The 24,188-nt window shown below is 26.6% G+C and overlaps 1 protein-coding gene across 1 annotated transcript in view; it reads right to left on the bottom strand.

Moving 5' to 3' along the window:
* LOC108558288 (alpha-mannosidase 2) overlaps positions 1-21,319 on the bottom strand; it is a 34,666-nt gene extending 13,347 nt beyond the window's left edge. The window contains exon 1 of the mRNA XM_017915157.1: positions 20,977-21,319. The gene's annotated coding sequence lies outside the window, so the exon portion shown is untranslated. The remainder of the gene's footprint in view (positions 1-20,976) is intronic.
* Between the last annotated feature and the right edge of the window lie 2,869 nt (positions 21,320-24,188).

Genomic DNA, 24,188 nt, shown 5'->3' with positions numbered 1-24,188 from the left:
CATAGCAATATTTTAATACTAGCTACCTTCCTCAAATATCCAAGTTTCATGTGCATCTTTTGGATCCATTCTATCCATTATAGTTTCTGAGAAAATCACTAAAATGTGAAGACACTGCTTTTTCGAACGTTAATCTTTCATTACTTAATTTTTGAATGTGAATTACAGCCAAATGAACAAAACAATACCAATATTTTAATACTAGCTACCTTCCTTAAATATCCAAGTTTCATGTGCATCTTTTGGATCCATTCTATCCATTATAGTTTCTGAGAAAATCACTAAAATGTGAAGACACTGCTTTTTCGAACGTTAATCTTTCATTACTTTATTTTTGAATGTAAATTCCTCAAATATCCAAGTTTCATTGTATCTATTACAGTTTCTGAGAAAATCAGTAAAATGTGAAGAGACGCAGCGTTAATTTTTCATTACTTCATTTTTGAATGCGAATTTCATCCAACTGGACGAAACATCATCGAGTAAAACATCAAAGTAATCAAATATTGTGAATTAATGGCCTTAATAAAAAAAGCGATTGTTTTCAAAAATCAGTTACGTGAAAACTGCGCTCTTCTCTAGTTCAGGTTCAGGTATTAAGTATTCATAGATTGCGTAATGAAAAGGCCATGTTTGCGCGGCTACGTAATAAATTTTGGACGGAATAATTGGACGGCGTCGGTGCGGCATGTGTTCAGGAGAAGAGAGGCATTGTTTAAATTGCATGAAAACCAGTCTCCTCCGTCCATCTCTCACTCTCTCTCTCTCTCTCTCTCTTTCACTGTACAACCACCGCCGCCTCCCGCTGAATTAATAATATTGAAATTGTTTGGATTTAACGAGAACGTCCGGTCTGGTGCGGCCTCCGTCGTCCGTTCGAATCCCATCCCGATCGCCATTCAATCGACGGATGGTCCAGCACCGCAGATTCACAAATAAATTATAATAACATTACCGCGTCGAATCGATCGAATCCTAATTTCAAATAGAATAGAAAAAAAGGAAACGTATCAATAACAATGTAATAAACAACAACGGGTATTCGAACGCACGGAAATTAAGGACAATACAATGCGAACGTTCGGAATTGAAATAATTTTAATTTGCGTTACGTCACTATCTGATTTTCTTGCTAATTTTGAATTAACGTTTATAAGAGAAAAAAAATGGATAAATTTCCTGTTACTTAGTGATTGCTTAGTGGAATTTTCGTATTTTAACCATAGCTTTAATGTAAATGAAGAGACATAACTTTACATTCAGTTTGCTTTCCAATTTGTGGAGGATTTGAATTACTTTATCTACTTTTTCAGTTTATGGAAGATGAGACATGGTGATATAATATATAAAAATAGTCACACCCCCCCAGTATATATTTCAGGGTTTCCCAAACTAATAAGTTAATAGGACTTGACTGAAATAATTAATAAATAAATAATGAATGTTTTTAAATATTTTTTTAAGTTCTATTGATTATGTGTTATATCTACCATACAAAATAAGCATTCGCTACATTCCCCAAAGATCCAGCTTTCATACGCATCTTCTGGATCCATTTTATCTAGTATAGTTTGCGGTAAAAATCAATGAAACGTGAAAACAATTCTTTTCAATCGTTAATTTTTCATGTTTTCAACTTTAGATGCGAATGGATAAATTTACATCTATTTATAAATTCCCCAAAGATCCTGCTTTCATACATATCTTTTGGATCCATTTTATCTAGTATAGTTTGCGAGAAAATCAATGAAACGTGAAAACACTTCTTGTCAAGTGTTAATTTTTCATGTTTTCAACTTTAGAAGCGAATGGATGAATCTACATCAATTTATAAATTCCCCAAAAAACCAGCTTTTATACGCATCTTTTGGATCCATTTTATCTAGTATAGTTTGCAAGAAAATCAATGAAACGTAAAAGCACTTCTTTTTCAAGTGTTCATTTTAAATGTTTTCAACTTTAGACGCGAATGGATGAATCTACATAAATTTATAAATTCCCCAAAGAACCAGCTTTCATACGCATCTTGTGAATCCATTTTATCTAGTATAGTTTACGAGAAAATCAATGAAATGTGAAAACACTTCTTTTTCGAGAAAATTTGAGAATTTACAAAGTGTTTCGTTGCAGAAAAGGTTTAGGAAACTCTAAATTCAATCTTGTCTTTACAATTTGTCGAGGATTAGAATTACTTAACTTTTTTTTTTATTTGTGTATATTATTCTTTAATTTTATGGAGTTTTTCAATCCATAAGAATTGTCTCATTTTTTTTACATTTAATAATGATGCAGGTTGTTCAATTTTATTGATTTCTTTTACTTTCATTAAGTATATTTTTATTGGTTTATTCATATAAAATTAGGAATTTATGTACATTACCTACTAATTTTCATTTATATGCGAAGAACTACAAGAAATATTGTAAATCATCATTGAGAATCAGTAAATTTCATTAAATTTTTAAAGATTTAAGAATGAAAATGTGAATATTTCTTTCATTTACAAAACAGTTTATTGTTTGAAAATGTATATTTAGTAGTCGCAATTTGGTGAAATTGTCCAAAATTTGAGAATAAAACTATGAAATAATTGTGAGAATTCTTAATAATTTTTTAATAAGCTTGAAGATTTGGTTAGGTGGACGATACAAATTGAAACGTCTGGTGCAAACTAAACAAGTATTTTGTTTATTTATTTGCTGAAGCAATTCTCGTCCTCGCGTTAATTTCAAGGGAAACGTAAATTTCGTGAAGAAGAAAAAAAGAAAGGAAGAGCCAGGTGCATATATAAAACGAGATGCGAACGAGAGAGAAGACGAGGACGTAGACAAAAGTGTGTCCGTTATTTGACGCACTCAGACTACATAGTGTATATGTATGTGTACGACATACAAACATTGTCCTCTCAAGTTCAGTTCTTGGCAGAGATACAACTTCCAAGGCACATTATATTTGTACCATATCACCAGGTGCTCGCGATTTCGATGCACAAACACATCGAGGAGCATATGATCAAATCTTCAATAGATTTCACTGTGTCTTCTCGGCTCGTTTTTCTCATTGAAATAAGTTGAAAATGGAGTTAAATTACAGTTATATTTGTACAGAAGTAGCGCCTCTTTATATTGTAAGGCTGTTGACCCAAGATCTCCTCGTTCGCAACTACTTTTTTTTCTTTCGCCATTGCGAATCTATTTTTACATGCATATTTTTTTTTAGAAATTTCATTAATCGATTATTGATTAAGCACGCAGACAACCTTGGAGCAACGTCGTACACGGTTTTCCTTGGTTACTTTCACACTAGCCAATATCACGTAATTCAGCTTTACTTCCCAAAACGAAGAAAACAAATTCACAATGAACAAATTGAAATATTTATGCATGCAAATAAATAAAAAAGTTGAAAATGTAATTGATTACTTCCAGCGAAGACTTCTAATCTGAATTTGCATTCTCGTTGCAGAGAAGAAGCTAAAACCCTGAAATGCATAAATACTATCGTTGTGGGAATTTCGAATCGTTGTTTGTTTTTGTATTGATCTAATCTTATTGTCGCATTGCATGATGGGACAGTTTGTAATTAAATGAGTTTGTACGTGAAAGAGCTTCGGGAAAAATTCCGAAATGTTGACCGTCGAGTATTGTGTAATGGTTCTACGAAGTGGACGAATATATTAATATATAAATGTGTACATGGGTATATGAAAAATAGTATTCGCATGACCAAAACAATAGGAATACATTAATTTAAAAAAAAAGTAGCTGATATTTATATATGGATAATTAATGCTTATTATAGATGAATTCGTACACAACTTGCATTTTCTATTGAAAAATTTTAATATTGTCGCAAAGAAAACATGTTTTACTATTAATTTTTATTAAATTTTAAGTAATTTTTTTCTAATATCAAGAATGTTTTCAAGAATAAGAATTGTACTTCAAATGCTTTAATATTTATACAAAAAAGTAAGTTTTGAAAGCTAAAACTATAGGAAATGTTCGTAAAATTAAAAACAACATCAATTACATCAAATTAAAGTTGTAATCTAAACAATATGTAATAATTCTAACACAATTCAGAAAGTAAGACAGAAAATAAGTTACAAAATTTAACAAATAAAACTTAGAGAATTAATGTAGAATTTAATTTTTTAAGTAATTCTTTCTAAAATCAAGAATGTTTTCAAGAATAAAAATCTAAATTGTACTTCAAATGCTTTAATATTTATAAAAAAGTAAGTTTTGAAAGCTAAAACTATAGGAAATGTAAATGTACTTATGTATTTATTACTAAATTTTCATTTGCATTTATTAAATAAACTTTAGAAATATAAAAAGAAAAACTTGTAAGTAATTTAATTACTTAGAATAATGCAGAAAATTATTAAATATACTTTGAATTTCATTATTAAATTCAATTTCATCCACAAATTTTTAATGTTTCATCAAATTTCAACAAATTTCTTGGAGTGAATTCAATTTGGAAAATTTCTTTAACAAATGATTTTCAGTTACAAAAATAAATTAATTGTCATATTTTTATGAAATTTTATCAAATTTATTCAAATTTACAATATTATTCTCCAAACTTTTAAAATATTGTCGAAATTCAAGAAATTTACTCTTAGCAAAAACTTATAAGTTGTTATAATTAAAGAAATTTTACAATTTTATTTAAAATTGAATTCAATCATCCTTAAATTTTAACAAATTGTATTAAAATCTACAAATTAAAAACCATAAAAAAAAGACACTACAATTTTATTCTCAAATCATTGGAAATCTTCATAATTAATTAAAAATTCATTTATAGTTGTTTATAATTCAATATCAACAAATCCTCCTCTTTTTTTTCAAACTATTACATTTTTATCGTAGAAATATTAAATATAATTTTAAAAAAATACAAGAAAAAAAACGGTAATTTGATGTACGTCGCTTTTAGAAGTAAATACAGCCAGTTCCGTTACAGAAAAGTGTTTAATTGCAGAAAAAAATAATAATCCACGCATTTATGTACGTATAAACAATGACAAAACGAATATTTTTACATATGGAATGAGAATGAGCGAATCGCTAGAGCGCGCGTTATATAAATGTATTATAAGTTTGTTGACTTTGAATGTAAGAAAAGAACCTTCGATCTCTCGAATCGTTCATTATTTCCAGTCCAATTTAACGATTTTGTATTGGATGAGATGATGCTCCTCCGCTTCTATTCGTTAGAATCTGAACAGGAAGACAATTACCTCTAATTATCATCTCGTGTTTCTCGTTATTTTATTTTTGTTCGTTATTCGTTTTAAATTAGTCCACAATGAATGTGGATACACAAAAAAAATATATATGTGAAGAGAACGTGTAAAACTAGTTTGTTGGTATTTTAGTGTTTCTAAAACGTTCTTTTTTTTATAGATATGCATAATGGAAACGATTATAACAAGGAAAAAAGCGCATGCAAGGAATTATTGTTTGTTGATAATACTTTTAAAGGTCATCGCGCTCGCGAATTATTCGTGTGTGGTTTTGGAAATTTCCAGTCTGTTAAAATACCAAAGCAAGTTTAGTATTAATATTTTATACATTCATTTTGTTAGAGAGAATAATTTAATTTATTCACTTGTAGTTTCAAATTAATATGATTGAAATTGAATGAATAAGAAAGTCCTAAAGTATTTCATTCACATTGAAGAAGAAAATATATAAAGTTTGAAATTAAATTCTGTTCTCAAACAAAAATTCGATTCTCGAACATAAAAATTGTTGTTGTTTTTAATACTTTTCGCAGCTGCGGCAGATAATGCAGGTGTTAGATAATCTCTAAAATTTGATTACTTTCTTATCGATTTTGCAAATTCGCAAAACGCACTCAATTTCGAGCCCATAAAAAGATAGTAAATATGTATTCGCAACCATATAAAGTAGTTTTTCATTAAACGCCCAATGTTTTTTTATTACTTTCTTATCGTTTATGTAATTTTTATTTCACTTTCATTTGCAATAACACTTATAAATACGTTAAAAACGAAGACGATATTAAAAATGTTTAAAAAAACATATAAAAAGATTGAATGTCTTGACTGCATTCTTAACTTATGAATACAAAAATTGGATTCAGTTTACGAACAATTCTATTGTATTTGTATTGATTTTTAATAAGTTTATATAATTTTTATTTCACTTTCATTTTCAATAGTCTTTAGTAATGAAAATAATATTCATTTCAAATAAGAAAAAATTATAATATTTACAATATTTTTCATAAACATAGAAAGAATAAAATAATCTTTTGAAATATGAAGAAATCTGTCGATTCGTAACGAACATTCAAAGTAAAGAATGAAGATCAAGAGTAGAATAATTGAAGACACGAAGATACGATTTTCTTAAGTAGAAAATTATTGTAATTACTGAGAAAGACCTTGGCTCATTAACTCATTGCGTTACGTTAGTTAGTTATAGAATACATATATTCAATGCTGCCTGCACTAACAACTAATCAACTGTTTAATTTCCTTTAATTATTAAAACAAAAAATTCTATAGAAGTTTATACATTTTGATAATAATTAAGTATGTAATTAATTCATGAAATAATGTTATTTTTATCATAATGATTTATTTAATAAAAACTATAGATAATTAATTGTATTTACTTGCGAAATATAAAAGTGCTAAACTATTTTCGTTATAACTTTTAAAAAGTTTAATTTAATGTTTTTAAAAGAACACATCAATATCAAGTTGAGAAACTTTTGATAATGAAAAAAAGGAAATAAAAGTCTCAACTTAATACTGAGAACATATAAAGTTTATTAAAACGTAAATTGGGCGAAACTGGTTTGGATTTTTTTTGTTGTAATATTCAATTATGTCTGTTTTGCTTTGGAATAATTTTATATGTTAATTTTTCTACAAAGTCTAAATTACTAATGAAACTATTTTTTGAAACTATTTGGATTTTATTTAATTTTTTGTTAATTTTCTTATAACTCTTCGAAAATTGGAATGTTCGAAAAGTGAAACCAATAAAGACTTTTTTGAAAATTATGTTGTTTGAAAAACTAATGGTTTTAAGGTAATTATTAAGAAAACTTTGTAATTCTTATAGAAAATCTTCATAATGGAAATTAATTATTTTTTTATGATATTTGTAAATATTCAATTCGAGTTTTCCATATTTTCATCCGGATTTTAATTAACTTTTTGTTAATTTTCTTATAACTCTACGAAAATCGATATGTTCCAAAAGCGAAACCAATAAAGACTCTTTTGCAAATTGTATTGTTCGAAAACCTTGTAATTACTAATGGTTTTAAGGTAATTATTAAAAAGACTTTTTGATTCTTATAGAAAACCTTCATAAAAGTATTGGCAATTAATATTTTTTTTATGATATTTGTAAATATTCGATACGAGTTTTCCATATTTTCATTTGGATTTTAATTAATTTTCTTATAACTCTTCGAAAATCGGAATGTTCGAAAAGCCAAAGACTCTTTTGCAAAGTGTATTGTTCGAAAACTTTGTAATTACTAATGGTTTTTATGTAATTATTAAGAAAACTTTGTAATTCTTATAGAAAATCTCCATAAAAGTATTGGCAATGAATTATTTTTTTATATTTGTAAATATTCAATACGAATTTTCCATATTTTCATCTGGATTTTAATTAACTTTTTGTTAATTTTCTTATAACTCTTCGAAAATCTGAATGTTCGAAAAGTGAAACCAATAAAGACTCTTTTGCAAATTATATTGTTCGAAAACCTTGTAATTACTAATGGTTTTTACGTAATTATTAAGAAAACTTTGTGATTCTTATAGAAAATCTTCCTAAAAGTATTGGCAATTAATTATTTTTTTATGATATTTGTAAATATTCAATACGAGTTTTCCATATTTTCATCCGGATTTTAATTAACTTTTTGCTAATTTTCTTATAACTCTTCGAAAATCTGAATGTTTGAAAAGTGAAACCAATAAAAACTCTTGAAAATTGTATTGTTCGAAAACCTTACGATTACTAATGGTTTTAAGGTAATTATTAAGAAGACTTTATGATTCTTATAGAAAATCTCCATAAAAGTATTATTTTTTTATGATATTTGTAAATATTCAATTCTAGTTTTCCATATTTTCATCTGGATTTTAATTATTTCTTTGTTAATTTTCTTTTAACTCTTCGAAAATCGAAATTGCAAATTGTATTGTTCGAAAACCTTACTAATGGTTTTAAGGTAATTATTAAAAAGACTTTATGATTCTTATAGAAAATCTTCATAAAAGTATTTTTTAATAGAATTATTTGGATAATAGAAGAAAAAGTGTGAAAGTAGTTGTGATCAAATTATGCAATAATAAGTTATTAAACTAGTGACAATTAAAGAAAATAAAAGTGATTGAATACGAAGAAAATATAAAGTTTATTAATAAGTAAATTCAATATTAGTTTTTCTCACTTTGAGTTTCAGTTCGATATTTTTTTTAATAAAATTTTCTATTGTAGAATTTACGAGTTCATGACGCCAGCAGTTAATGCCTTCACGGTGATCAACTCTATTAATTTAATGCCCATATCGCGGCTTCCGCGGACGCATCGACACCACCGAAGACCAATAACGAGCGACGATGATGATGATGATGACGGTCGTGCGTTCGCAAGGTGTGTTTATTCAGCGCTTTATTCATCCATTTTTTTCGTCTGGCCGAATAAATCATATTATAATTACGGAATCCGCATTGGCTGCTCGCCAAATGGGCTCAAAAACCGTCGGCGGCGGCAAAATAAGGTTTTCGGTTAATTAAGGAGACCCGAGGGGACGAAAATATCCTACGGTGCCCCACCTAGGATCGTCGCGCACATCATCATTGAAGTGTGTATGCACGTTTGTAAATATTTACGCTTCTGGTTTTTATTTATTATTTTTCTCTTGATGTTTGTTTTCTTGATGATATTTCGTTGATGGGGGAGAATAATCGTATGGATTGCATCTATTTTCGTCCTCTCCACTCTCCAGGTTTGTGCATCGAAGGCGAACTGGAGCCGCGTAATTAATTTGAAACCATTTATGAAATGGTTTAAAAACTGGTTTCGGAAACCGTACGTACATGCAGGAGGGCAGCAACGCGCTCAGAATGAAATAAATAAAAAAACAGAGAAGACCAAAGTTGTAGTCAACAAAACTCGAATTATTATGATTTCATATTCATACTCATATTTATACTGATTCTTCTGAATTGTTATTTACTTCTAGCAAATAGAATGTGAAATACATAGGTTTATTAGTTCTCACGACTTTTGCAGATCGCTCCAGTTTTGCTCATGTATCATCATCTTCGACCTTGTCCTTTGAACTCTTTTCTTTTTCTCTCTCTATCTCTCTCCTTGCTCCAATCATTCTTAATACCGAACGTACACTTTCCATTTATCTGCTCAGATCAAAGTTCATCAATAAATTTCTATATTTTTGTCCTCCGTTTCGAACTTGGGAAATACCACGATTTCCTCAGATATTCCCAACTTTTATTTATAATGTTTACAATTATTTTCGGTTTGTTATTGAAATTTTCAAATCCGACTATAAAGAACCCGGACTAATTGAAGCAGTACTATGTAAGGTATTGCTGTTCTTTATAAATATGTACATGTAAAATATCACAATTTCCTCCAATTTTAATCTATAATATTTCAATGTTTCATACATTTTGTCCCTTATTTTTTTTTTATCTCCAAACTCTTTGATTTATGCACAAAAAGAGACTTTACTGTATAAAGAAGAAAAGAAAACGATTATTTATGTACAAAATGAATAATTTTGTCTACTGTTTCTTTTTCTCAATTAAAATTTAGTTTGTTTTTGAAAATTTTAAACCGGACTATAGCGAACCCGGACTGATCGAATTAGTTAAATGCGAGGTATTGCTGTACTTTATAAATATGTAAATGTGAAATATCACAATTTCCTCGGATAGTCTCCAACTTTAATCTATAATATTTCAATGTTTCATACATTTTGTCTCTTATATTTTTGTTTATATCTCCAAACTCTTTGGTTTATGCACAAAAAGAGACTTTAATGTATAAAGAAGAAAAGAAAACGATTATTTATGTACAAAATGAATAATTTTGTCTACTATTTCTTTTTCTCAATTAAAATTTAGTTTGTTTTTGAAAATTTTAAACCGGACTACAGCGAACCCGGACTGATCGAATTAGTTAAATGCGAGGTATTGCTGTACTTTATAAATATGTAAATGTGAAATATCACAATTTCCTTGGATTGTTGTGTCCAAACATAGGACATTAACAGAACTAATATGCAGAGTAGGCAAATCCCACGGAAAACAGTGACCGTTTGCTGCGTTTCTTCGTATTTTCAACTGATAACGAAACTGCAGAATCGACAGATCACACGGAGAACAGTTACCTAAAGCGGAGCGTCTTTTTACAAAACGTGCCTTACTCCTCAAACTCCCACCCCGTCCATATTAATACAAATTAACTTCGTTAGTAAAATATATATTTGTAATTAGTCTTAGTCGATCTCAAAAAGTAATACATTGTCTTGGAAGAGTACTAATTATTAAAATAAACTTGTTAAAACAAAGTGAATTATTTACTTCCTACAACTAAGACTCCAAAACGACAACACCAGAAGAAAATATTCCACTGTGTCCAGAATTTCATCCCTGGGACACGACAGGATATTCCCAAACTTTAATGTTTTATAAAACTTTTCCTTATATAATGATCAAATAAATTATTTCATCTCCAAAGTCTTTGCTTTATACACAAAAAGACACTTTAATGTATAAATTAGAGAAAAAAAAAACGATTATTTATGTATAAAATGAATAATTTTGTGCAATGTTTGGAATTTCTTTAGCTCAATTTAAATTTGGTTTATTATTGAAATTTTCGAATCAGTTAAATGCGAGGTATTATTGTACTTAATAAATATGTACATGTGAAATATCACAATTTCCTCGGATATTCCCAAACTTTAAAGAATAATAGTTCAATGTTTTATAAAACTTTTCTTATATAATGATCAAATAAATTATTTCATCTCCAAAGTTTTTGCTTTATACACAAAAACATACTTTAATGTATAAATTAGAGAGAAAAAGAAAACGATTATTTATGTATAAAATGAACTGTTTGGAATTTCTTTAGCTCAATTTAGATTTGGTTTATTATTGAAATTTTTAAACCGGACTATACAGAACCCGGACTGATCGAATCAGTTAAATGCGAGGTATTATTGTACTTTATAAATATGTACATGTGAAATATCACAATTTCCTCGGATATTCCCAAACTTTAATGAATAATAGTTCAATGTTTTATAAAACTTTTCTTATATAATGATCAAATAAAGAATTTCGTCTCCAAAGTTTTTGCTTTATACACAAAAAGATACTTTAATGTATAAATTAGAGAAAAAAAACGATTATTTATGTATAAAATGAACTGTTTGGAATTTCTTTACCTCAATTTAAATTTGGTTTGTTATCGAAATTTTCAAACCGGACTATAGAGAACCCGGACTGATCGAAGCAGTATTATGCAAAGTATTGCTGTATTTTATAAATTTGTACATGTGAAATATCACAATTTCCTCAGATATTCCTAAACTTTAATCTAGAATATTTCAATGTTTTATACAATTTTTTTCTTATACAAATTTCAATAATTAATGAAGAAATGCGCATTTTACTAAACAAATATATATTATCAAATTTATAAACCGGACTATACAGAACCTGGACTAATCGAAGCAGTACGCCTGCGAAGTATTGTTGTACTTTATATGTGTATGTATATGAAATATTTATATTTGAAAATTTAACTAGTTTTTCTTTTGTAAAATTATCATAGCATAAAATTTGCTACGTGTTTATTATTCCACCGATAACGTGCATTTTCCTGTTGATTATGCACCAACACAGAATCTGTTTTGCCTACCGTCTACTTATACATAAAAAAACCTACAATCGTTGCATGAAATTTCATGAAAACAATTTGAAAAAGTTGAAACAATCTTTCTAATATAATTTAAAAAAATATGTAATAAGTTATTGCAATTCTTAAATTACATAAAAATTATATAATGAAAATATAATATTTACATTGATTTTAATACTAATTAAAGTTTAATGGATAAGAAGTTGACGAAGAGAAATTTACTAAATTTTTGCAAAATTTTCTCCATTTTTAAACTTTTTTAAAATATCTAAATATTTCAGTGCGAATATAAATAAAATTTATTGTATGAAATTTGTGATGTTGAATTTTGTGATGAATTTTAAACAATCACAATTGATTTGTAACCTTGAGTTTTGCTGTATTTTTCTCTCTTTTAAACAACAACAAAATTACATCAAATTGCATACATTTGTTACTATTCGAATCATTGCATTACATTGTGCCTAAATTGCATCCTTGGTAACTAGCGTAAAGTATGTAAATAAAGTTATTAACGTTGTTTTTATTTGTTGCATAATATATGAACGAATTGGAAGCGAAAGATAATCTTTAGTTAAAAAAAACACTGAATAAACAAAACTACTAAAATATTCAGATAGAAAATTCATAAACTGATAAATAATAAAGTAATTTATTGAAAAAGTAACAAAATATGAAAAACACTTTTCATATGTACATTTATTACAGTTTATTATACCTGAAAGGTAATAGTATAAACTTGTATAAGACACTTAAATACATTTATTGAAAAGTTACACAAATTGGAAAATACTTTTCTTGCAATTTCATTCTTCAGTTGAATGTTTTTATTTTATGATAATATGCACGGATTTATTCAATAAAATTGTTGTTTTTTGTGTTGAAGAAAAATACAAGTTTGCTAACAAACATGTAAAAAACAAACATAAAATAATTAACGTTGATTAAGTTGTTGCATAACTTGAATAGTACAAAAATGGAAAACAAATATGAAATATATAGAGAATTGAAATATCCAGAGGAATGTAATGTAAATAAAATATATAAAACTATATTTTATTAGAAAAAATAACAAGTTTTTACTTTATATTAAAGTAAAATAGTTTAAATAAATATATATAAATTTGATTAATTAATTAATAAGATGTAAATATATAATTTTTTTAAGTAAAATAATAAATTTTCAAAATAAAATTGTTCGAACTAAACTTCGATTGGAAAATACAGCAATTTCAGTTACTTAAAGTGAAATTATTTTACTAAATTTAATCAATGAAATAGCAAGTTTAAAGTAAAATAACAACAATTCTACTTTCCTATATTGTTTAACTAAATATAAACAAAATCAAAGCAAAATTTTTGAAAGTAAATACTTTAATCAATGAAATAATAAAATTATAGTTTCTTTTACAGTAAAAATATTTGTGTAATTAGAGAAAAAATGATTTTTAAACGTTTTAAGTATTTCAAAGAAAAATTATTTGAGTAAACACACAAAATTTGATGAGTGTAATAAATAAATTAACAAAATTTCGATTTTTGAAAGTAAAACTTTACAATTACATATAAAAATATGAGTTAAATTGTACATAAATTTTGAAAAACAAACATATTTTGGAAGAAGTTTGATCAAGTAAGAGAACTATTGAATAGTCCCGTAATTTCGGTGTATATGCTAATACTTCAAGTTACAAGTAACAAAAAAAAGAGAAGTGAAGAATCCGAGTTGGAAAATCATGTCAAGTGAATTCAGGAAACGTCGCGCCACTCGTACACCATTATTATTTCGAACAACAAACGAAAAATAACTGGAGTTAATGCTTATTTATTTCGTTTCCGTATATTTTGTTCTTTTCTTCTTTCTTTTTTTGTTATTTACACACGAATAATGATGATATGCACGTTGCACGAATACGTTTTGCCTTGAAGCGACATTTCCTCGCAATTACATCGAAAACTGCACCGCTTTCTTCCTTTACTTATAACTGGTAAAAAGTAAATTATCACATGGACTCTTATCGCGGGATTTGAGATAAAAGGGAAAAACAGCGACACGGATAATCGCAGTTAATTACTGTATTACCTCGACAGCAAATTAAGTCCATTCATGTTTCAGTATACTAAAAGTGTGTGTATTTATTTAGCTTCTGCGGCTTCATTAAAACCATTCATCGTTTATGCAATTAACACTTTTTTGTTATTAATCAAAATATATTATATGGTAGAATATTGACAAAGTTTATGTAGAAAAAAACTTCAGATTAATCAACTAATCAACTATAATAAAGCAAAACTTCGCATAGTGCGGCTTCAATCAGCGCGGATTCACTAAAGAACGGTTAGAAAAATTCAAAACAAACTAATCTTTTAATAGAACAAAGTAAAAAATTGATTGTAACGAAATTAATACACATTTTACACAAAAAATGATACTGTTTGTACTGTTTATTTTCATGCGATTTTAAAGTCTTCGATTAGTCCGGTTGCGCAAACCCTTATGTGAGATTTGTGTATTGAATTCTTTATCTTTGCTTTTGCTGCATCATCAAATTAGTTTAACTGCACTTATCTTTAAATATTTGTATAGCTAATATAAGACAAAGTTCATATTATCAAATATAAATATTTGAATTCAAATAACTGCTGATTATACGCTCATTAGTCGAATATTAAAATGATTATATTAATATCTCATCATGAGTATTTATAAATAATTTTTTTTTGTAATAAAAATAATTCCACAGGATATCAAAGAAATAATCTAAATTAATATGAAGTCAATTTACGAATTATGTAATAAATACGATAAACAACTTTTTTTTTGTATTATTATCTACATTTATGTAATAAATGTTTGTTTTTATACTTAAATACTGATAAATATCAAGTTTATATTTCAGTTTCTCTAATTGAAATTATTTTAGTAAATTTGAACAGGAACAGGAATAAGTTTAGTTTAGTAAACTTATTGAAATAATTATAAATTTGATCAATGCAATAACAAAATTTCAAATTTTTAGGTAAAAAAAATTAATAACTAAATGGAAAAACTTGAGTTTCTGAAAGTCAAATTATTTGAGTAAATTTAATCAATGAAGTAATAAGTTTCAATTTCTTTAAAGTAAAGTTGTTGAAATAAATATGTAATGAGTAAAAATAACAAAAAATTGTAAATAAAATTTTTCAAAGTACAAAAATTTTATTAGTAAAATAACAATTTTTCATTTATGTACATTTTTAATTTATTATATACTATTATATATTAATATGTTGTTGTTATTGGTTGACTTTTTTACAATTTCATGGAAATAGGACATAATGAATCGTTTTTCATTAAACTTTAAATAATATATTAAAGATTAAAGTTTAATCCCAATTTTAACAACGTTTTGTTAACTGAAATCGTTAAGTATTGAACAAAATTTAATAATTTTAGCAAAATATGAACTTCTTTATTGGATTATTCAAACTTGAATTAATTCAAATAATATAATTAACTATTAAGATCATTCTCAGTTTATTCATTATTGCAATAACATTTTGTTATAACGAATCGTTAAATATTTAGCTAGATTTAACGCATTTATAAAAATATAAACTTTATTATTACATTTTTGAAACAATAATTAAAGAAACTAATTTAATTCATAAAAAAATAGTTGAATCGTTGTTATAATAACGTTTTGTTAAAATAAATTGTTAAATATTTAACTAGACTAGACGTTATTAATAAAATTAACTATCATTAAATCAATATAATTGATTAAAAATCTATATTTAGATTCTTTTCATTAATTTAATGTAATAATTTTACAGTAATATCAATTTTTTTTTACAACATTTACTAAAAATTATGAAATATAAGACAAAAAGTATGAAAAAAAAACACAATATTTCACAATTTTTATTCACAATCTGTTCAACAATGTGAACATTGAGTCAATTTAAGATCGCGGTTGACATTAAATCTATATACTAAATCTACCACGCTTCTGTTTGTGGTTTCACTGTTGTCGATTAGGCCAATAGCCAGAACATTAGTATGTGACTCCAGTCTATCTTGGTATCTACTACTAAATGTTGCTATTGTATCCTAGACCATATCTATATGAAAATCTTCAAGTATTTGTTTATTCCTGATATTTCTTTGGCATATTTCACAATTTAGAAAAGTTAATCAAATCAAACTTTTCAAAATTGTAAAATATCAAATGTACACTTTTTGTGTATAAGTTTATATTGAAACTAAATTTGTATACAAGTAAATCATAAAATATGTAATAAAATTAATTTATTTTTTGAAATTAGTTAAAAAAACAGAATAGTCAGTTAAAATATTTATATTACGTTATTTTCTTCAGAAAACTTATTTTTAGTTATTAGTGTAGTGTTTTTCAATTTTTTTTTTATTACAAGGCACACTTGAACCTGCATTTCCACCACACACTTAAATTAAATATGATCATGTTCTGATATTTATTGTGTTTTGGACTTTTATGATAATTTTTTTTGTATATTTTTGTAAGTAAGTAAATTTATAAATAAATTACACAATATTATCATCAAAAATCATATTTTACTACAAACTAAATCCGATTTATGAATAATTTCAACATTTTTATTTCAGATTTGTATTTTTTTTCTTGTGTAACAGTTCTTTATACAAAGTCCTATTTTACACTCAAGAGACCAAGTTGTAACATATTTTTGTTTATTGTTTTCAACTCAATCAGTATTTGAGTATAAACATAGGAAATTCTTCATCTTTTTTTGTCTACTTTCAGTAGATGGAATATTAACTAGTGAATGCCTTTTCATTAACTTTATTGCAGCTAAATTATCAATAGTTTCCATACTTTGTCTTCCTGGTCTTGCTGCAGAGTTCAATGTTTTTGTAGAATTTGTTTCACTGCATATTTATAAGAAATTTAGAAGAAAATTACACTAAATGGAATATTGATACTAAACCTACATTCGGAAATAAAATGTAGATAAAATTAATGCAGTGAATGCATATAGGTAAGATAAATATGTACACGCATAATCGCGCATATGTGTATACGCGATTTGATAAATTATGTTGAGATACGATTGACGTAGTTAAAGTGTTAAAGACTGACTGCTCTACATATTTCAAAATATTGTAGAGTTTAGGTCACCGATCCGAATTGCTTAACTTTAACAAAAATATGAACTATCTAAATTTTATATTTGAATTTATTTATTATATAAATCATGAAATATGTAACTATAATAATAATATGTTACGTTCTTCGCTGTAGCTGTTGTTGACGTGCATTCGGGTTTCGTGGAAATAGGACCTCACGAACGAACGGTCGGTCGGTCGCTTGTTTCACGTGAAATACGAGATCCAGGAAAGAGAAGGTTCGGTGAGGGGAGAGGTTTACAGACTTTTATTACACCTCGTACTATTAAGTCCCTTCCTTTTGCCGGATGCCGCCTTCTTGTTCCATCCCTTTTCTCCCAAAGAGAAATCGAGAGGCCCTAAATTTTCCACCTAAGCCTCGAGGGTGAAAAATCCATAGAGGGCAAAAGAAATAAATACATCTAAGAGATGTGAGGAGCACATCTCATGCACAATTTTATTTTCTATTATATATATATTTTTCTTTTTCTTTTTATACTTATAACCGCTCCGAAATAACTAGACCTAGACTAATTGGAATCTTCTTTGATGCATTCCGAGCATTCCCGCCGACGAATTCCTCCATCTCAAACAAATAACATAACGATGTACACGCAACATTCCGCAAATATTACCATAATCATCATCATTTATTATGTTTTAGTTTTTCCTGAAACGCCAACTGCGAAAATCGTCGCTCATTTTAATTGAGTTATTATTACATAATACCTATTATTCATTGGCAATACAAAAAAACAAAGTAGAGCTGCGCTCGCATCGAAAACAAGTCTTGCGTTGAGGATCCAGGCAGTCCTATTAATTATGGAAACGACGAGATCCATTCAATTCAAGAACGACTTTGTACAGGAAAATAGAGCAACTTCAAATGGAAATATATAATAATTTATCATTTGCAACTAATCCATATTCATTTCATACAAGTACTTTGAATAGGCGATAAAACTTGCTTTAATCGTTATTGTAATAACGTTTTGTTAAAGATAATCGTTAAATATTTAACTCTACTTGACGCATTTATCAAAATATGAACTTCTTTATTCAATTTATGAAACAAGAATTAATTAAACTAAGAATAATTTATCAATAATTGCTTAAATTTCTTTGTTAGATTTATCAAATAAGAATCAATTAAACTAATTCAATTTATCAATACGAAAAATAACAGTTTAATTATTATAAAAATTAATTAAATTTTGCAATTAAACTAATTTATTTTTTTCAATAAAATCGATTTGTTAAATTTAATCGTTAAATATTTAACTAGATTTGACGTATTCATGAAAATATGTAGTTCTTGCTTAGATTATTCAAACCAACATAAATTCAACTAATTTAATTTATTAATAAGATAATTATAAGTTTATTCGTTAATATAATAACGTTTTGTTAAAGACAATCGTTAAATATTTATCTCAACTTGACGTATTTATCAAAATATGAACTTTATTATTAGATCTATCTATAGGAAAATTTGCTTGTTATTCCAATAACGGTTTGTTAAAGTGAAATGTTAAATATTTAACTGAACTTGACTCATTTAAATTAAATTAAAGTAATTGTAAATGCATATTTTATTATAGTTATGTAATTTTGTAACGTTTTGTTAAAGTAAATCGTTAAATATTTATGTCTACTTGACGTGTTTATTCAAATATGAATTTCTTTGTTAGATTTATCAAATAAGAATCAATGAAACTAATTGAATTTATTAACAGTTTAATCATTAAAATAATAACAGTTTGTTAAAGTTAAATATTTAACTGGACTTGATGCATTTATCAAAATATGAACTGCTTTATCAGATCAATAAGAAAACTAATTGTAATTACATAACATTTTATTATAGTTATGTAATTTGTTAACGTTTTGTTAAAGAAAATCGTGAAATTTTTATCTCTACCTAACGTGTTTATCAGAATATGAATTTCTTGGTTAGATTTATCAAACAAGAATCAATTAAAGTAATTGAATTTATCAATAAGTAAATTAACAATTTAATCAATAAAGTAATAGCGGGTTATTAAAGTTAAATATTTAACTGGACATTTATCAAAATATGAACTACTTTATCATATCAATAAGAAAACTAATTGTAATAACATAACATTTTATTATAGGTATGTAATTTTTTAACGTTTTGTTAAAGTAAATCGTGAAATTTTTATCTCTACTTGACATGTTTATCAGAATATGAATTTCTTTATTATATTTATGAAACAAGAATCAATTAAACTAATTGAATTTATCAATAAAAAAATTAACAATTGAATCATTATTTAAATAACGCTTTGTTAAAGTTAAATATTTAACTGAACTTAACTAATTTATCAAAATATGAATTTCTTTATTATATTTATGAAACAAGAATCAATTAAAATCAATCAATAAGAAAATTTACACTTTAATCGTTGTTGTAATAACGGTTTATTGAATGTAAATATTAAATATTTAATTGGATTTGACGCATTTATTAAAATCTAAACTGCTTTATTATATTGTAATTGCATAACGTTTTATTACAGTTATGTAATTTATTAATGTTTTGTCAAACTATAGTAAATATGAACTTCTTCATCAGATTTATCAAACAAGATTTAATTAAACTAATTTAAAATATCAATAAGAAAATTAACAGTTTAACAGTTATAGTAATATCGGCTTATTAAAGTTAAACGTTAAATATTTAAGTAGATTTAACGCATTTATCAAAAACTTTTATTATATTACGTTCCAATTAAACTACTTTCATTATTTAATAAAATCGTTATGTTAAATTTAATCGTTAAGTATTTAACTAGATTTGATGTATTAATGAAAATATGAACTTCTTTCTTAGATTACTTAAACAAAACATGAATCAAACTAATTGAATTTATTAATAAGATAATTCTAAGTATATTCATTAATGTATAATAACGTTTTGTTAAATTTAATCGATAAATATTTAATTAAACTTTAACGTTTTTTTATAATATTATTAAAACAAGCATTAAGTAAATTAATTTAAATTAGTAATTAGATAATTATCAGTTTTTTTCTTAATTAATCATTAAATATTAACTAGTCTTAACGAGTTTATCATAAAACCAAAATAAACTATATAAAATTATGCTATTATGAAATGCTTTTTATTACATCAATGTTTTTTTTGTTATAATAATTAATAGAAATAACCTTGCAAAATTATTAATAATTATCCTGATTTAATCACGTAATTGCATCTTTTTCAAATACCGGAAATAAATGATGATAATCTCGACCCACGTTCACCAAATAAATTCATAATTTTCATATGGAATGTTCCTAACAAAATATAGAAAACATTATCTAAAGTAAAGTAAATTCACGTATTTATTTTTTCAAAGTAGATCGAAACTAAATTATGCGCGTTTTCTACGAACGAGATGTTATTAACGATTTCAAATGAATAGTCTGAGAATTACAATTGTTATTAGATTGCGAGAATTCAATTTGCGTAACGTGTATGTGTTTCATTTTATTTTTTTTGTTATATATGCGAAAGAAAAGAGAATTAATTTGAAGAACGATCCACGAGTTAATTGTAAATTTTGCTTCGGCTTAATGAAATTATTCTTAATCAAGTTTCGAGGGGAGTTGCGGGGTGGGTTGTTGGATCTTTTGTCTTCGCATTAATTCCGAACGGAGTTTTCGCATTGTTCTAATGAAACGAAATGTAATTGGATTAAAGAAAAAGGGAGTAGAAAGAAGCGTATTTTGACCGATACAATAAATATAAAATACGTCTACCTGGAAACTTACTTTTCTCTCTGTTCGTAATTATTAATATGTTTGTTTTTTTTTGTGGATGCTTACCATGAGATTCTGGATTTGGATGAGGATGGCTTCACTTCAGATGCAGAAAGAACTGCCGGTGATGGTGGTTTTTGATAGGAAGCGATTTGCCGCACCATTCGCACACGCACTTCTATTATATTTTCTTGTAAGTTGTTGTCCTTACGATGGCCGAGATACGACGGCTGCTTCACTTCTTCGTCCGACGATGCAGATGATGATCATCCACCGTTACGATCGGTGCTCGATGGACTGTTCTTCTCTTCGGCGACGCACTCATTCACTATGCTTCTCTTCCTTCTGCTCCTTCTCTTCTAACATGCACCTCCACTCGCCATCTCGGTACAAACTGGATTCGAGTACACAGCCGCACAGAGTCTATGTGTGTGCGTGTGCATCAGATCCTGACTTGTCCTGTGTCCCTCTCTACGTACAGCGTACGTACCTTCGCGAGCCGACATCGGAATCAATAACAAAACCGGTGGGGTTTGTTTTCCCGCTTGCGGCCGCAGAAAACAGCACGACAAAGAACAAAATGACCAAAATGAGCATCGCCAGATCTGCAATTATTCTGCAGGAAGTCTGATGAACGTCCGAACAGTATTTTTTTCCGCGAAGAAGAAAACATCCTTGCATGGACGGATCTAAGAGAGCGACGCTCATTTGAATCCGACGCTCCTCCACTTATGCAACCTAACGAACGGTTGCATAAATAAATCATCAAATAAATCCATTTATTTCCTTATTAACAAACGTAAAATCAACAAATTTGAAACAATTGCTTGATAAATACATATACAAGTTGATAATTACAATTTTAGTAATCACATTATAGATATATAATTAAGGAATTATGAAATTCCCAATTTACACATATGCATTGCGATACGCAAGTTTACATTGAGAAATTTTTCAATCTTTTTCTATTTTTTGGTTCAAAGTTTATGTGAAAAGCAAAAAATCCATTTATTATTATTAGAACATTAATAACAAACGTAAAATCAAGAAATTTGAAACAATTACTATTAATAAATACATATACAAGTTGATAATTACAATTTTAGTAATCACATTATAGATATATAATTAAGGAAATATGAAATTTCCAATTTGGAATTCGGTTTGATTTATGAAAATCTCAAATCTTTCTCTATATCTGCAAATACTATGTATTTACACATATGCATTGCGATACGCAAGTTTCCATTGAGAAATTTTTCAATCTTTTTCTATTTTTTGGTTCAAAGGTTTTGTGAAAATCAATAAATCCATTTATTATTAATAAAACATTAATAACAAACGTAAAATCAAGAAATTTGAAACAATTACTATTAATAAATACATATACAAGTTGATAATTACAATTTTAGTAATCACATTATAGATATATAATTAAGGAATTATGAAATTCCCAATTGGAATTCGGATTGATTTATGAAAATCTCAAATCTTTCTCTATATCTGCAAATACTATGTATTTACACATATGCATTGCGATACGCAAGTTTCCGTTGAGAAATTTTTCAATCTTTTTCTATTTTTTGGTTCAAAGTTTTTGTGAAAAGCAAAAAATCCATTTATTATTATTAGAACATTAATAACAAACGTAAAATCAAGAAATTTGAAATAATTACTATTAATAAATACATATACAAGTTGATAATTACAATTTTAGTATTCACATCATAGATATAATTAAGGAATTATAAAATTCCCAATTGGAATTCGGATTGAAAATCTCAATTTTTTCTCTGTATCTGAAAATACTATATATTTAGTATATATTTGCATTGCGATACGCAAGTTTTCATTGAAAAAAATTCTATTTTTTGTTTTGTTAAAAGCATCTAATCCTTGCAGATAATCAAACAAAGTAGAAACTATTACAAATATTAGCATATTGATTGCATTATCTCTACATTATTATCAATATTTGTGTTCGCTTCCTAAAACGCACAGAACAACACTTTTGCATTAGATATTAATGCTGCATTATTGATTATTGCAAACATATGTTATTGATGAAATTGAGTGAAAACTTAGTGTTGTTAATTGAAATTTTGAAATATAAAAAGTACAAATAAAAGTTATTATTAAGTAAATGAAATACTAATATTAATTTCATTTAGATATTAATTTGAAACAAATGTTATTGAAGAATTCAGCAGAAAAATACAATCATTTATTAATTTGTAACTTATGATAATTAAGGAAAAGCAGCTTGGAAAGTTTAATATGTAAAATTGGAAAGGTCAATTTGTAAATTGATAAAATAGATTTAAATTGGACTTTAACATTAATTAATATTTGTTAATTTGAAACAGATTTTATTGAAGAAATTCGAAACAAAATTAATATTCTTAATTACAATTTAGAATTACCATTTGTAAACTAATTATATTAATTAACAAATATTTATTTGTAAGAATCAATTATTGAAAAAAACGTTTTGAAATTGTAATAAAAACTAAAGATTTCATTAGATATTCTACTGACATTGATTATGCTAGTATTATTAGTAATAGCAATAATTAAAAATAGAAACGTTTATAAGTAGAATCAAAAAAGTTATAGATTACTTATGAATGCAATATAGTTTTTGTAAGGCAGATTTTCATAACTTTTTGTGATAATAACAAAAAAAAAAACACTATTAATAGAAGAAAATTCAAAAGCATGAAAGTTTTAATTACTAAGTGCTTACAAAGTTATATAACTAAATTTAAAAAATTGCGTAGTAAGTTTGATGTAATAAATAAATAAGTGCTAATTGTCATTTTTCTTACAATTCATTTTGCTCGTTAAGCGAGGTTCCACTGTATTTTAATTTAGTTTGTATGTTATATGTTTTTACCCAATAACTTGTTATTATTAATATAATAATTATAAATGAGTTTCTTATAAATATTTTTTTGAGTATACTTCGCCCAATTGACCGTCGCCTACGGTCCCAAAAAATTGGGAAAATCATGAACATCAATTACCTGGTATCAGGTAAAAGAAAATTTTTGCAGTCAGCAAACTTTTATTACTCTAATTCTTGGAAAGTGAAATTTGGTACCTATATATACTGCGTTTCAGCCAAGCTCAAATCAGTTACTTTTCATACACAGTCGTGTAAACATCAACAGACAAATCAACATGTCTTCCATATACAACATTTCCATACCTCAGACGGTCTCCGAGCTGCAGTATTTGAATTCATACACTCCGTCAATGTCGAAGGAATATGG

This window comes from Nicrophorus vespilloides, unplaced genomic scaffold, assembly GCF_001412225.1.
Source record: "Nicrophorus vespilloides isolate i.1.1-1 unplaced genomic scaffold, Nicve_v1.0, whole genome shotgun sequence".
Lineage (NCBI taxonomy): Eukaryota > Metazoa > Arthropoda > Insecta > Coleoptera > Silphidae > Nicrophorus > Nicrophorus vespilloides.
This window is presented reverse-complemented; position numbering and strand designations above follow the sequence as displayed.